Source organism: Mesoplodon densirostris, chromosome 12 (genome assembly GCF_025265405.1).
Source record: "Mesoplodon densirostris isolate mMesDen1 chromosome 12, mMesDen1 primary haplotype, whole genome shotgun sequence".
Classification (NCBI taxonomy): domain Eukaryota; kingdom Metazoa; phylum Chordata; class Mammalia; order Artiodactyla; family Ziphiidae; genus Mesoplodon; species Mesoplodon densirostris.
Genome location: NC_082672.1, coordinates 96782804 through 96797056, shown reverse-complemented (window position 1 = coordinate 96797056; position 14253 = coordinate 96782804). Strand labels below are relative to the sequence as shown.

Below are 14253 nucleotides of genomic sequence, written 5' to 3'. Positions count from 1 at the left end.
TAACCAAAATCTGGGCAAGGAGTCTCAAATATAATTCTTAGCCAGAATTACATGTTAATGAACCATTTAACAGTGTAAATCAAGGAACATCAATGTAGGGATTTCTTTTCATTTATTTCTTACCTGCTTGAAATATCAGTTAAAGGTTGCCAGCTTGGTTGCAGATGAACGGACGTTTGAAGTTCCCCGAACTACTTAATGTGGAATAGGATACTAGACTTCCAACGCCCTCAAGGCTGTGACCTTGCAGCCATTTTACATAGCACATCATCCTCCTATAGGGATGAACCTTTCCCTGGCCCGAAAAGTAGCCACTCCGTTGAAGCTTTGCTTATTGTAACAGGCTTTTGCTTCCAGGTTACATGTCTGTGGAAGACTTAATTCTGAATAGAGATATAGATATTACCGGAAACTAATTGTTTTTGCTATGATACTCTGCTTTATCAGAAAAGTAAACCATTTAAATTGTGCTACAAAAATTCAGATGTTGTCTTGCAATCTTTAAACAATAAATGAATGAATTGCCCTTAAAAAAAGAATTAAGCAGTTAGTTAAGCTGTTGGTCCCACATCAGACAAATTATCCTTATACCTCCTGTCAATATTGTTAACAGAGACTGCTATTTTATTAATCCTTATGATCCCGTGATTCTTTCTTTCATGTTTTGCGGCACAGCAGGTGAGAGAGTGGGTTTGTTAAGCTGGGTGGGTTTATCTTTCTTTTATGCATTCATTCAATTTTATGTTCATTTACTTATTGTATACATATGGCAATAGAAGCTGCTAAGGCAATCATTGCTATTCTGCAAAACAACAAGGCACAGAAGCAGATGTCTTATTTCCGAGATTTCTCCCCCCAGGATTATTATGATTAAAGATCCTTTCCCCCCACTCCCTGGAGAGGACAAGGGGCTGCTTGCTGGAGGATTTTTAATGACTTGGGGAAAGGCTCAAATATCCCCCCATTATGGTAATCCACCCCAGGGGCAAACCACACAAGAATATTATGAATTTATTTTATTTTTCTATCCTTGAAAAGGTAATACTCAGCTCATTAGAATATGAAAACTATACTGTCAAATTTCAGAATTACATGGATGAAGAAAATCACCAAAGTGGCATCATATCATGTGTGTTATAGTTGTATTTACTATATTGACTATATTAAATATGTTGTGTTAACAATGTATTGTATAACTATATATTGAAAAGGCAAAATGCTGTAACATATTTCAGAGAAAATAATCATGTTGGCCAACCCCAAATTGTACATTGTAGACGGGTCCTAGGAAAAGAAGATTTAATTCATAGTGAACAAGAGGTTAGCTTCTGTTTTCAGCTATGTGCTATTTCAAGAATTAAACATCATGAATAATACAGGATATAAGAGGAATAGTCTAAAGATGGAAAAGCACATTTTGATTAGGAAAGAGAATTTAGGTCTTTTTTTTTTAAGGAAAACTGCCTTATTACTATGAGATAAGAAAATTGTTTCCTTCTTTTCTTCCTTGCTTTCTTCTTCTTTTTTTAACCTTTTTAATTTTGGATATTTGACCTCTAAGCTGAGATGACTGAAAACGCCTCCTCTGGGCATCAACCTTTTTGAAAGACTATTTCCCCCTCCCTGAGGGCTATTTGTCTCTTGGAGGCTTTGTCTACATTACTCCTCAAGGGGCAAGCATTTGTCCTTGCACTAAATGCTGACATCTCCTGATAAGAGGGAAGCTGCAAAGTAGAAGAATTGAAGGTCAGTATGTTGATATTGGTCTCAAGCGCATTGATGTACATTTGTGTATTGGGGAAGGGGAGTGAAGCTTGAGAGTGGGCCAGTGGGGAGGGGTAAATATTTTGTGATGCTGTCTACCTATGGGCTTATAAGGTTTACAGCTGCATTAGGAGGACAAGCATTACCATTAGCATGAAAAGTAGGGCAGACCTCAGTTGCAAAAGCTTCTAGCCATACACATAGGGCAATACGTAAATGATACACCTTATTGCATTCACCCATTCACCCTCCCCTGTTCATGCTAATTGGAAATTTCCATCCATTTCAGAGAAGTAACACAACTATCAATCATTTTCCCTGGCATAAATCTTCCAGGAGGAAGAAAATGGAATACACCTAGCAACAGAGCTCACGCACTAGTAGTCCATGTGTCTTAGATTTAATATCTGATGACTAGCGGCATTGAAGCCAAGAGGTGGTTCACAAAGTTGCTGCACATTAGAATCACCTGGGGAACTCTGAGACCTCCCCGTGCCCAGGCTCCTGCCTAGACCTACTGAATCAAAATCTCTGGGGCTGGGACCCAGATACCAATGTTTTTCTTCAAAGCTCTTTAGGTAATTCAAACGAGCAGCAAAGCTTGAGAACCAGCCCAATAATGGGAACAAACTTATTTCACACAGATAAAGTGGGACAATTCATATGTTAAAAGAACATGAATATATGTATATATTTCTTTTTTTTGCTTTATTCTGTTTGTATTTCAAATAGGCTTTTTATTTTCCTTCTGCAAAAAGCGTTATTGTTTCCATTTGGTCCAAGGCTTGGGAGAGGGCTCCAGGGCGGTTACAAAGCTGCCTAGTGGCTGCAGAGCGGGGCTTCAGGCAGAAGCTCTGACGCCAGAGGGTCTCCTCAGATGCGGCTGGACTTCAGAGACTCCTGTTTGGCTCGAGGGTGAGCCTTTCAAAGAGATACTCGCCCAGCACAGCCTGCGGACCAGCCAGCCTGCAGAGGTTGGTCAGGTGGTCGCCCATCTTCTGGATGAGTTTCACCTGCTCCTCCAGGAAGCGGCTCTCCAGGAAGTCACAGAGCTGGGAGTCTGCAAGCGCAGGACCCAGGGCGCGCAGGTCCGATAATGCCTGGTTCAGATTCTTCTCCCTAAGAATGGCGGCTTCCACAGCATCCTGGGTTTTACCCCACTCATCCTGAGAAGGCTTCTGCGCATCCTGGAAGAGGGCGTGGCCGCAGCACTGGTTTTGCATTTTCAAGAGGCGCTGGGCGCCCTCACACTTCTCCTCAGCCAGTTGGCAAAAAATGTGGCCCATACTGTCCAGAGTCCCATTGTTGCTGTCGAAATAGATGCTCAGAGAGAGGTAAGTGTCCACAGATACAAGATGAACAGGCGGTGGACGGGGGCCTCCACCTCGGTGGAATAATTCTGACGAACCTGGGAACTCGTGGTTGATCAGTGATAAGGAGCTAAGCTCAAAAACTGGTGTTGGCCTGTCCTGGAGGCTGAGGATAACTGAGTGTCTGATTCCAAAGGTTGCGAAAGGAAGAAAGGTTGGAGGGTGGTCGGGGGCTGGAGCAAGGAGCGTCCCTGGGTCTGTTCATTCCAAACACTGTTGAAGCAAAAGACAGATCTGCAGGACTGCCAAATGCACTGCCTCAAATAGGCTTTGATATAAATGAACAAGAAGTCCAAGCAAGGACAAAACTTACCCTTCCTCCCACCAAAATAGCTGGTATTACTAGAATCTAGATCTGGGAAGGGATTCTTCCATTGCTTTCTTAACATTCCAAGCCACTAGAGCAGTGGTTCTCAAAGTATGGTCACCTTGTAACCAAGCAGTACCCTATGGGGCCTTCCTAGGGCAGACCCATCCCCCATATCCTCTACTGTAGTTTCTCTCTGAAGTACTCAGATAATAGTATCTCAGGCATATTTCTTGAGTTTTCAGATGCTAAAAACCACCACCCAATGGAAGAAATGAACTCCTTGATGATCATGAGCACGTAGCCCCCAGACCTTCTGGCACCTAAGGATGGATAATGTTACCTGCCTTGTGGCCTCAACATCAGCCAATCAGAGGATTGTGCACGAGCTGATCACATGCCCTGGGATGTCCCTCCCTCACCTGGCCTTTAAAAATGCTTTGCTGAAATCCTTTGGAGATTTCAGGGGTTTTGGAACACGGACCACCCCTCTCCTTGCTCGATCCTGCAATAAACCTTTCTCTTCTCCAGACTCCAACCTTTAGGTTTGTTTGGCCTCACTGTGCTTCAGACACACGAACCTGCATTCGGTAACAACCTGACCAGCTTTACCAGCGTCCCCTGATAATGTGTCAGATATTCAAGTTTTAGGGCCCTATCCCAGCCCTATGGAATCATCAACTCTAGTGGGGCTCAGTGATCTCTGTTATAACTGGCCCTCCAGATGATTTTTATTCACCTTAAAGTTTGAAAATATCTGCATTGTCAGCTGCCAAAGCGTCCACCAGCAGGTTAAGGGGAGTGACGCCTGGAAAAGATAGGGAGTAGCCAAGGCAAGTACAGCAGCATTTGCCGTGGTAGTAATGGAGAATGCCTTTTCTCCACTGGTTGGCACAGACTAGTATCTGGGAGCAGTGGCAGGGTTATTTAGGATACTTTACAATTCAATGTAGAGTGACCACTTTCCTGGTTTGCCAGGGACTCCCCCTGTGTGAACACTTAAAATCTCATCCTGGCAAACCCCTTAGCCCTGGATTTGAAAAACTTAGGGAATAACATGAAATTTAGGGGAAACATGATCTAGGATTTGGGCAAGTCACAAGTGCTAATTAAAGCGAAGCAAGTATGGACAACATCTAGCCTTCTTTACCCCTTTGTGGGAAGGTAAATCTGATTGGGTGAAAGGACTTATTGTTAAGAAATCTTTGTAGAAACATCCCCTTCTGCTTAGTCCGCTGGTTCTCAGTTCTGGCTAGACACTGGCATCGTCTGAGGAGATTTAAAGTTATTTTATTGGTCTAGGATGACCAACAGTCAGTGTGAGGGTTTTTAAAAAGTGCTTCAGATGATTCTAATATGCAGCCAAATTTAGGTGCCACTGCTTAAGCTTTTGAACCACTGCTACTTTTTTCACCTCATCTTCCTATGAGAATACCCAACTGTAGTTGAGGTTTGTTGTTTTTTCTTTTTCTTTTTTTAACTCTCTTATTATAAGATTTACTGTCTTAAATAAGATTGAATGTACAGAAAATCCTGCTAGTCCATCTGGTATAGCTAGATACTTAGAATAATATCGTTAAGATATATACCATTTACGTACTGTGACTGGCCTTTTTAAAATTAACATATGCATTGAATTAGTACAATCTCTTTTGAAGTTGTCATGTTGGGGAGCTATACCTGTAATCTGCTGCCATTGCTAAATATCTGGACAACTCTTATTAGGAATTGTTTTTAAACATCTTTAGGGATTAAAACCAAGAGTGCTGTATTATTTGTACTGGGACCACAAAAACCTCACAAAGTTTCCCCACTGTACCTTCTACCCCCATCTCTAACCCTTGGCAACTTCTAATCTGTTCTCCATCTCCACAGTTTTGTTATTTTAAGAATAATATGTAAACATAATCATGAATTACTTAATCTTTGGAGATTGGATTTAATTTTTTTTTCTTCAGCATCATTCCCTTGAAGTTCTTTTTAATTTTTGCATATATTAATAATTTGTTCCTTATCGTTGCTCGGTAGTATTCTATCATAAGATTTTATCACAATTTGTTTCAACATTCATCCATTGAAAGACATTTGGGTAGTTGCCAGTTATTGGCTATTATAAATAAAACTGCTCTGAACATTTATGTGTAAGTTTCTGTGGGAACTTAATTAAGTTTTTGTTTCTTTTGGATAAATGCTCAAGAGTACAATTACTGCATTGTAGGGTGAATCTAATTTTAGGATTAAAAGAGACTGTCAAGCTGTTTCTCAGAGTGGCTAAACCATTTTATTTTTCCACCAGTGACGTGATATAACTTTTCTACGTGCTCGCCAGCATTTGATGTTGTCACTATAATTTTAGTTATTCTCTGATATCTCATTATGGTCTTAATTTGCATTTCCCTAATGCTAATGATGTTGAGCATCTTTTCATGTGCTTCTTTGCCATGTGTATATTCTCTTCCATGAAATGTCTGTTCCTGTCTTCTGCCTATTTTCTAGTTGGATTTTTTTAAGTTGTTTGGAGAGTTCTTTGTATATTATAGATACAAGTCATCTGTCTCATATGGGATTTTCAAATATGTTTTCCCACTGTGTAATTTGAGTTTTCATCCACTTAAAAGGATCTTCTATGAAGCATTTTTAACTCATTTTGATGAGATCCAATGTATCAGTTTTTGCTTTTATTGATCATACTTTCAGTGTCAAGTCTAAGAATTATTCACCTAGTTCTAGATGCCAAAGATTTTCTCCTATTTTTTTTTCTAAAAATGTCCTGCTTTTACATTTAAGACTATGATCCACTTTGATTTAATTTTTGTGTAAGGTGTGGAGGTTTAGGTTAAGGTTCATTTTTTGTTTGTTTTTGTCGAGGGATGTCCAACTGTTTCAGTACCATTTTTTGAAATGTCTATTCTTCCTTGATAGCTTTTGCACTGCTGTCAAAAACAGGTTAAATGTATTTATGTCAGTCTATTTCTGGGTTCTCTATTCCATTCCATTGATCTATGTATCTACCCTCCAAAATTACTGCAAAGTCTTGAAATTGGGTGGATTAATTCCTCCCAGTTTAATCTTCCTTTACAAATTGTTTTAGCTATTCTTCAGCCTCTTCTTACCATATAAATCTTAGAAAAAGCTTGTCTATATCCGCAAAAACCTTGAGGGCATTTTAAGAGTAATTGTGTTAAGCCTCTTAACTTGGGGAGAATTGACATCTTTATTATGTTGTGTTTTCTAATCCATGAACAAGGTATGTCTCCCTATTTGTTTGGGACTTTAAATGTTTTCTTCATCAGCATTTTGTAATTTTCAGTATAGAGGTCCTATAAATGTCTTATTGGGCTTGTATTTAAGTATTTATTTAGGTCAGTTGTAAATGGCATCACATATTTTAATTTAAGCTTCTACACATTTGTTATTAATATATAATCTGATAAAATTGTGTTGATCTTGTACTCTAAAACATTTACAAACTAATATTATTTCTCAAGCTTTTTGTGGATTCCTTGGTATTTTCTCCATTTAGATTATAATCTCCTCTTCAGACACAGACAGTTTTACTTTTCCTTAGGCAATATAATAGGATATATTACTCTTCAACATTCAGTAGGATATATTCCTTCCTATTCAACATAGTAGGAATAGTCCTTTTATCTTTTAAATGAACTTTTTAAAAATTTAACTTTTAAATGTATGTATTTATTTATTTTTGCTTTATTTTCTTACTAGAACCTCCAGTAATATATTTAATAAAAGTGGTGAGAGCAGATATCCGTGCCTTGTTTCTGATCTTACAGAGAATACATTCAGTCTTTCACAGTTAAATATAATGTCGGTATAGGTTGTTTGTAGGTCATCTTTATGAGTTTCAGTATGTTCCTTTTCTATTCCTAGTTTGCTTGGAGTTCTTTTTTCTTCTTTTGTTAAAATCATGAATGAGATTGGATTTTGTCAAGTGCTTTCTCTGCATTATTGGATAGGATCACATGACTTTTCCCTTTAATCGATTGGATATGGTGGATAATATTGTTTGATTTTCAAATATTTAACCAACTTTGCATAACTAGAATAAATGCCACTTGGTCATGGTATATTATTCTTTTTATATATTTCTGGATTTAATTTGCTAATATTTGGCAGAGGATTTTTACAACCAATTTCATAAAAAATATTGGTCTGTAGTTTTCTTCTTTCTATACTATCCCTGTCCGGTTTTGGTATCAAGGTAATACTGGCTTCATAAATTTAATTAGGAACTGTTCCTTCTACTTCTCTTTCTTATCAAATCATGTAAAATTGGTGTTAATTCTTTATGTCTTGGGTAAAAGTGAAACATCTAAACCTGACTATTCCTTTTGGGAGTTTTTAAATGAAAAACCAGTGTTTCTAATGGTTACAGGAAAATTGAGATTATCTATTTCATCTTGGCAGAGTTTTGGTAGTTTTGAGTGTAGAAGCATTGGCGCATTTCACCTACATTTTTGAATTTATAGTGTAGACTTGTTCATAACAACTTGTCCCTTATTAACCTGCAGGATATGTCATGGTATCCCTGGTTGCATTTCTGATACCTGTGATTTGTGCCATCCATCTTTTTATCTTTATCAGTCTTGCTAGATCTTTATTGATTAGATTGTTTATTTCCAAGAACCAGCCTTTTGTTTCATTGATTTTCCCCCCTATTTTCCTGTTTTCAGTTTCATGGATTTCTATTTCATGTTTATTATTTCCTTCTTTCTGCTTGTTTAGTGTTTTTTTCCTCTTCCTTTTTTACTGTTGTAATATAGAAAATTAGATTATTGCTTTGAAACACTTTCTTTCCCAAATTAGTGCTATAAACTTCCCTTTCAGCATTGCTTTCACTTCATTCTGCAAACTTTGATCTGTTATATCTCCATTTTCTTTTATTCTATGCATTAAACAATATTTCCTTGATGCTGTTTTTTTTTACCCATGAGTTATTTGGAATTGTGATGTTTAGTTTTCATGTGATTGAAGACTTTCCTGTTGTCTTTCTGTTATTGATTTCTAGTCTGATTCCATTTTGGCTAGAGAACATACTCTATGATTTTAATTCTTTTAAATCTGCTAATTTTTTTTATGAATATATAAATGAAAGAAATAAGAAAACCTCTGAGTCTTAGCATCCAACACTTAGGCACATTACAATTTAAATCTGCTAAGGTTCTTTTTATTGCCCAGTATATAGTATATGAGTGAATATTCCATGGACACTTGAATATGTATTCTGCTGTTACTGAGTGTGTTCTTTATTTTATTTTATATTTTTTTGTGGTATGCGGGCCTCTCACTGTTGTGGCCTCTCCCATTGAGGAGCACAGGCTCCGGACGTCCAGTCTCAGCAGCCATGGCTCACGGGCCCAGCCGCTCCGCGGCATGTGGGATCTTCCCGGACCGGGGCACGAACCCGTGTCCCCTGCATCGGCAGGCGGACTCTCAACCACTGTGCCACCAGGGAAGCCCCCATGTTCTTTAAATGTCAGTTATATCATATTGATTGATGATGTTTTCATTTCTTCCATATTCTTGCTGATTTTTCTCTCTGGTAGTTCTATAAATTGCTGTGCTGAAGTCTCAAATAATAATTGTAGATTTAAAATTTTCTCCTTTTACTACTTTTTTCAGTGTTTGCTTCATGTATTTTGAAGTTCTGTTGTTTGGTGCACACACATTTAGTATCATTAGGTCATCTAGGTGGATTATTCCTGTTATCTTTATGTAATGACCCTGTTCGCCCCTAATAATTTCCTTTGCTCTGAAGTCTACTTTATCTGATATTAATATAGCCATTCCTACTTTTTCTGATTAACATTCACATGATATATCATTATCTTCCTTTTACTTTGAACTACCTATATCATGATGTTTAAAGTAAACTTCTTATAGACAGTATATAGTTGGATCATGCTTGTGAATTTTTAATCTACTCTTCCAATCTCTGTCTTCGATTTGGTTATTTAGGTCATTTACAGTTAATGTAATTATTGCTATGTTAAAGATTAGGTCTACCATTTTATTTTTTGTTTTGTCTTTTACCTTAGTTTCTCAATCCTGTGTTTCTCTTATTTTGCCTGGTGGGTTACTTAAACATTTTTTAATAAGTCCATTTTAATTTAATTTATTTATAATCATTTGTGTATACTGTTTGTATAGTTTTCTTAGTGCTTACTTTTGGCATCACAGTATACATATGTAACTTACCATAGCCTACTGGAATCAGTGTTTTATTACTTCAAGTGAAGTTCCAAAATTTTACTTCCATTTAGTCTCTTAATATTCTCCAGTTTTAAAGTATGATTTTCTGTAGTATTTCCTTTCTCTACATTGAGAACCACATCAGATGGTGTCATAATATTTGCTTTGACCATTATATAGTATGTAAGAAATTCATGAGGCTAATGATATTCTCTTATATATACCCCATTTGTTTTCACCCATTCCATTGTTCCCCTTTTCTTTCTGAAGTTCCCAGTCTTCTGTTATTGTTTTTTTTATGTTTTCATAACATTAGGTGATATCTGGGCTTTCCAGTGCCATTGGATATGAGTTTCAGGCAACACTGAGTCTGGCTCACTTAATGCTGCTGAGTTGGAGGGTTTGTATATGTTGGGCCTGTTGGTGCAGCAGGTGCTAGCAGATTAGACTAATGTTGATGGGACTAGTGCCACAGGAGGATGGGTTCCCATTCAGGCTATGCTGCTGCTACAGTAGATCAAGTCCCCCTCTACCCCAAGTGTGGGGCAGTGACCTGCTGCTGTCACTGCTTTGTATTAGGCTGCTTTTGCCTCAGGTGTGTGGTGGGATCCCTTGGAAGCTGCTGTCAATCACAAGGTTAAATTCATTTCAGAAATACTTAAGTATAAATATATAGCCTGGCTCCTATAGGACCCCTGTAATAGTTTTTTATTGCTTTCATACAAATTACCACAAATATAGTGACTCAAAACAATGTCAATTTATTACCTTACAAGTCTGACATTGGTCTCAATTGAGTAAAGTAAAAGTGTTGGCAGGATCGACAGATGAATGGATAAAGATGTGGCACATATATACAATGGAATATTACTCAGCCATGAAAAGAAATGAAATTGAGTTATTTGTAGTGAGGTGGATTGACCTAGAGACTGTCATACAGAGTGAAGTAAGTCAGAAAGAGAAAAACAAATACCGTATGCTAACACATATATATGGAATCTAAAAAAAAGAAAAAATGGTTATGAAGAACCTAGGGGGCAGGGCAGGAATAAAGACGCAGCCATAGAGAGTGGACTTGTGGACACAGGGAGGGGGAAGGGTAATCTGGGATGAAGTGAGAGAGTGTCATGGACATATATACACTACCAAATGTAAAATAGATAGCTAGTGGGAAGCAGCCGCAAAGCACAGGGAGATCAGCTCTGTGCTTTGTGTCCACCTACAGGGGTGCGATCGGGAATGGAGGGTGGTAGGGAGATGCAAGAGGGAGGAGATATGGGGATATATGTATACGTATAGCTGATTCACTTTGTTATGAAGCAGAAACTAACACACCATTGTAAATCAGTTATACTCCAATATAGATGATTAAAAAAGAAAAAAAAAGTGTTGGCAGAGCTACATTCTTTTCTGGAGGCTCTTAGGGGTGTTTCTGTTCCCTGGCCTTTCCCGCTTCCAGCGGTCACTTGTAGTCCTTGACTCAGAGTCCCCTTTCTCCACCTACAAAACCCAAAATGTTGAATCTCTCTGATTCTGCTTCTATTAGGACATCTCTCTCTTTCTCTTTCTACAGTTGGGAATGGTTTTCTACTTTTAAGGACTCATGCAATTAGATTTGTTCCATGAGGTAATCCAGGATAATCTTTCTACCTCAAGGTCTATAACTTCAGTCATATCTGCAAAGTCCTCTTCACCATGTAAGGTAACATATTAATAGGTTCTAGGGATTAGGGTGAGGGCATTTTTAGGAGCCATTATGCTGCCTACCACACCCTTAAGAAGTGACCTTGAGAAAATTACTGAGATTTTTAAAGCCTTACTTTCCTCAAACATAAAATGGAAAGAAAGCTAACTAGTTAACATCATGAAAGTGAAACAGTATATATGAAATCAACTAATTCACAAAAAATAAGATTTCTTCTTTTTCTTTATGATTTACATGATTGTCAGAGTTCAGTTACTTGAAGAGTTACTTTTTTTTAAAACAGAACTAAGGAATTTCAGGGTTCAGGTGCTGTAAGATTGTCTGAATTATCTGAGTAACAATTAGCTAAGCACAGGTGTAAGGCATTTGATTTACTCCCTGGTTTTCTTTATCTTCTCATCCCAGTAAATGCATATCCCTTTTCTAGCTCCAGCCAGTAGAGTCAGAGCTCGTGTTACTGTTTAACTAAAGTTCAATTTAAATTCTCTCTACATCTCCAGATTCTCGGCCCTGGTTGCATATTATAATCACCTGGGGAGATTTCAAGGACTACTGATGCCAAATTTCTACCTATCATGGATATTTGAGGAGGGACCTGGAATGAAATGCTCTAGCTTATGGTTTTTGGAACCAAATCATAGTCTACACTGAGCCAAATTATTTGCAAGATCACCTCTAAAAAGGAATTTATCTGTGGTGACTAATGCTCTTCCTTTGTCAGTATGCTTGATTTGTCCCTCTTTGGGGGAAAAAAAGAGGGGGAATAAACCCCAGCAGTTGTGCTCCCTGAATTATAACCTGATGCTGTGGAATTAGTGTTGGCTTAGAGCGCACATCTTCGGATACCCATTCTCTCTCCTGCTTCCTTGCATGAACTTATATCCTTGGGCAGTGTTTCATCCACCACCCTCTTTTGCTTCTAATCTTAGCAAGTAAAGTCTCCCCTTAATGAAATAGCATTTCATGAGGCTTACTGGGAGCATAGGTCTGTTCCAGACCTGTCCTATGTTAGCTAAAGCAGATATAAGTGATGTATTTTTGGCATTCATCCTTGTGGGTTGGAAAGAGAAGACAGAATTTTATCTTTAGGTGTCATCTGACTGGACAAATGGGCTCTTTCCCTCTGCTGCCTACCATGTAAAAACCTGAGGGTGTTACCTCTAGACGGTATCTTCTAGTTATCCAAATAGTTCAGATAAGTCAAATTTCTCAGTAAAAGATGACAAAACTAGGGCTTAGGTGGTTAATTTTCTATGTCAATTTGTCTGGGCCATCATGCCCAGTTACTTGGTCAGATATTATTCTGGATATTTCTGTGATGGTGTTTTCGTGTTTTTTACAATTTTATTTATTTATTTATTTATTTATTTATTTATTTATATTTTTGGCTGAATTGGATCTTCATTGTCACACGTGGGCTTTCTCTATTTGCAGCAAGCGAGGCCTACTCTTTGTTGTGGTGTGCAGGCTTCTCATTGTGATGGCTTCTCTTGTTGCAGAGCATGGGCTCTAGGTTCACGGGCTCAGTAGCTGTGGTGCACGGGCTTATTTGCTCCATGGCACATGGGATCTTCCCAGACCAGGGCTCAAACCTGTGTCCCCTGCATTTGCAGGCGGATTCTTAACCACTGTGCCACCAGGGTAGTCTCTGTGATGGTGTTTTTGGATGAAATTCATATTTAAATTGGTGTTGGACTTTGAGTACAGCAGATTATCCTCCATAGTATGGGTGCACCTCATCAATCAGTTGAAGCTCTTAATAAAACAAAGACTGACCTTCCTGTCGCAAAAAGGAATTCTGCCAGAAGACTTACAGAAATTGAACTGCAACTCTTCCTAGAGTCTCTAGACAGCCTAACCTGCAGATTTTGAATTGACCAAGCCTCTATTATTGTGTGAACCAATTGTTTAAAATCTCTCTCTCTCTTTCTCTATCTTTATATAGATATGGATATAGATCTAGGTATCAATATTGATATCTATATCTATCAATATATATGGGCACATTGTATACACATGCTGTTGGTTCTGTTTTTCTGGAGAAGCTTGACTAATATAGTGGCCCATATAAATAAAAGGATGAACCCAAGTTCACCCAGGTAGAAAGTAGTACAATGAGAACTGGAACTTAAGGCCTCATGACTCATTCAGCTGTGAACACTGACCCAGAACTGGGGTCCGCAAACTCTGGCCCACTGATCAGATCTCGCTTGACTCCTGGTTTTGTACATAACATTTTGCTTGAACACAGCCACACCCATTCATTAACGTATGGTGCATGGCTGTTTCTGTGCTACAGCAGCAGATAGGCAGTTGCAACGGAAAGATATGGTACACAACATCCAAAATATTTACTATCTGACCCTTTACAGAAAAGATCTGCTGACCCTTGCTCTAGGATGCCATCTGATTTCTGATAACACAGAGGAGAATAATTCATCCACATTGGGGTTGATTGTTAATCTCATGTCCTCCTTAGGTCAAAGATCTCTTAAATGCTCACCCTTGCAATAGCCAGCTTGGGGAGCATTGTCTGAGGATGAAGAAATATTTCTTGCCAGGTCTTTCCAATCCACACTGCTCCCTGACTATGGTTCTTAAAACTTATTTTAAAAAAATTTTTTATTGGAATATAGTTGATTTACAGTGTTGTGTTAATTTCACGTGTACAGCAAAGTGAATCCGTTATACATATACATATATCCACTTTTAGTTTTTTTTAGAGTCATTTCCAAATAGCCCGTTACAGAGTATTGAGTGGAGTTCCCTGTGCTAATAAGAAGAGCAGGTTCTTATTAGTTATCTATTTTATGTATAGCAGTGTGTATATTTCAGCCCCAATCTCCCAATTTAGCCTCCCCACCACAATCCCCTGGTAACCCTAAGTTTGTTTT

At 38.2% G+C, this 14253-nt stretch overlaps 1 pseudogene; it reads right to left on the bottom strand.

Moving 5' to 3' along the window:
- Nucleotides 1-267: 267 nt before the first annotated feature.
- On the bottom strand, nt 268-5138 carry LOC132499891 (ferritin light chain-like; annotated as a pseudogene).
- Nucleotides 5139-14253: the final 9115 nt, after the last annotated feature.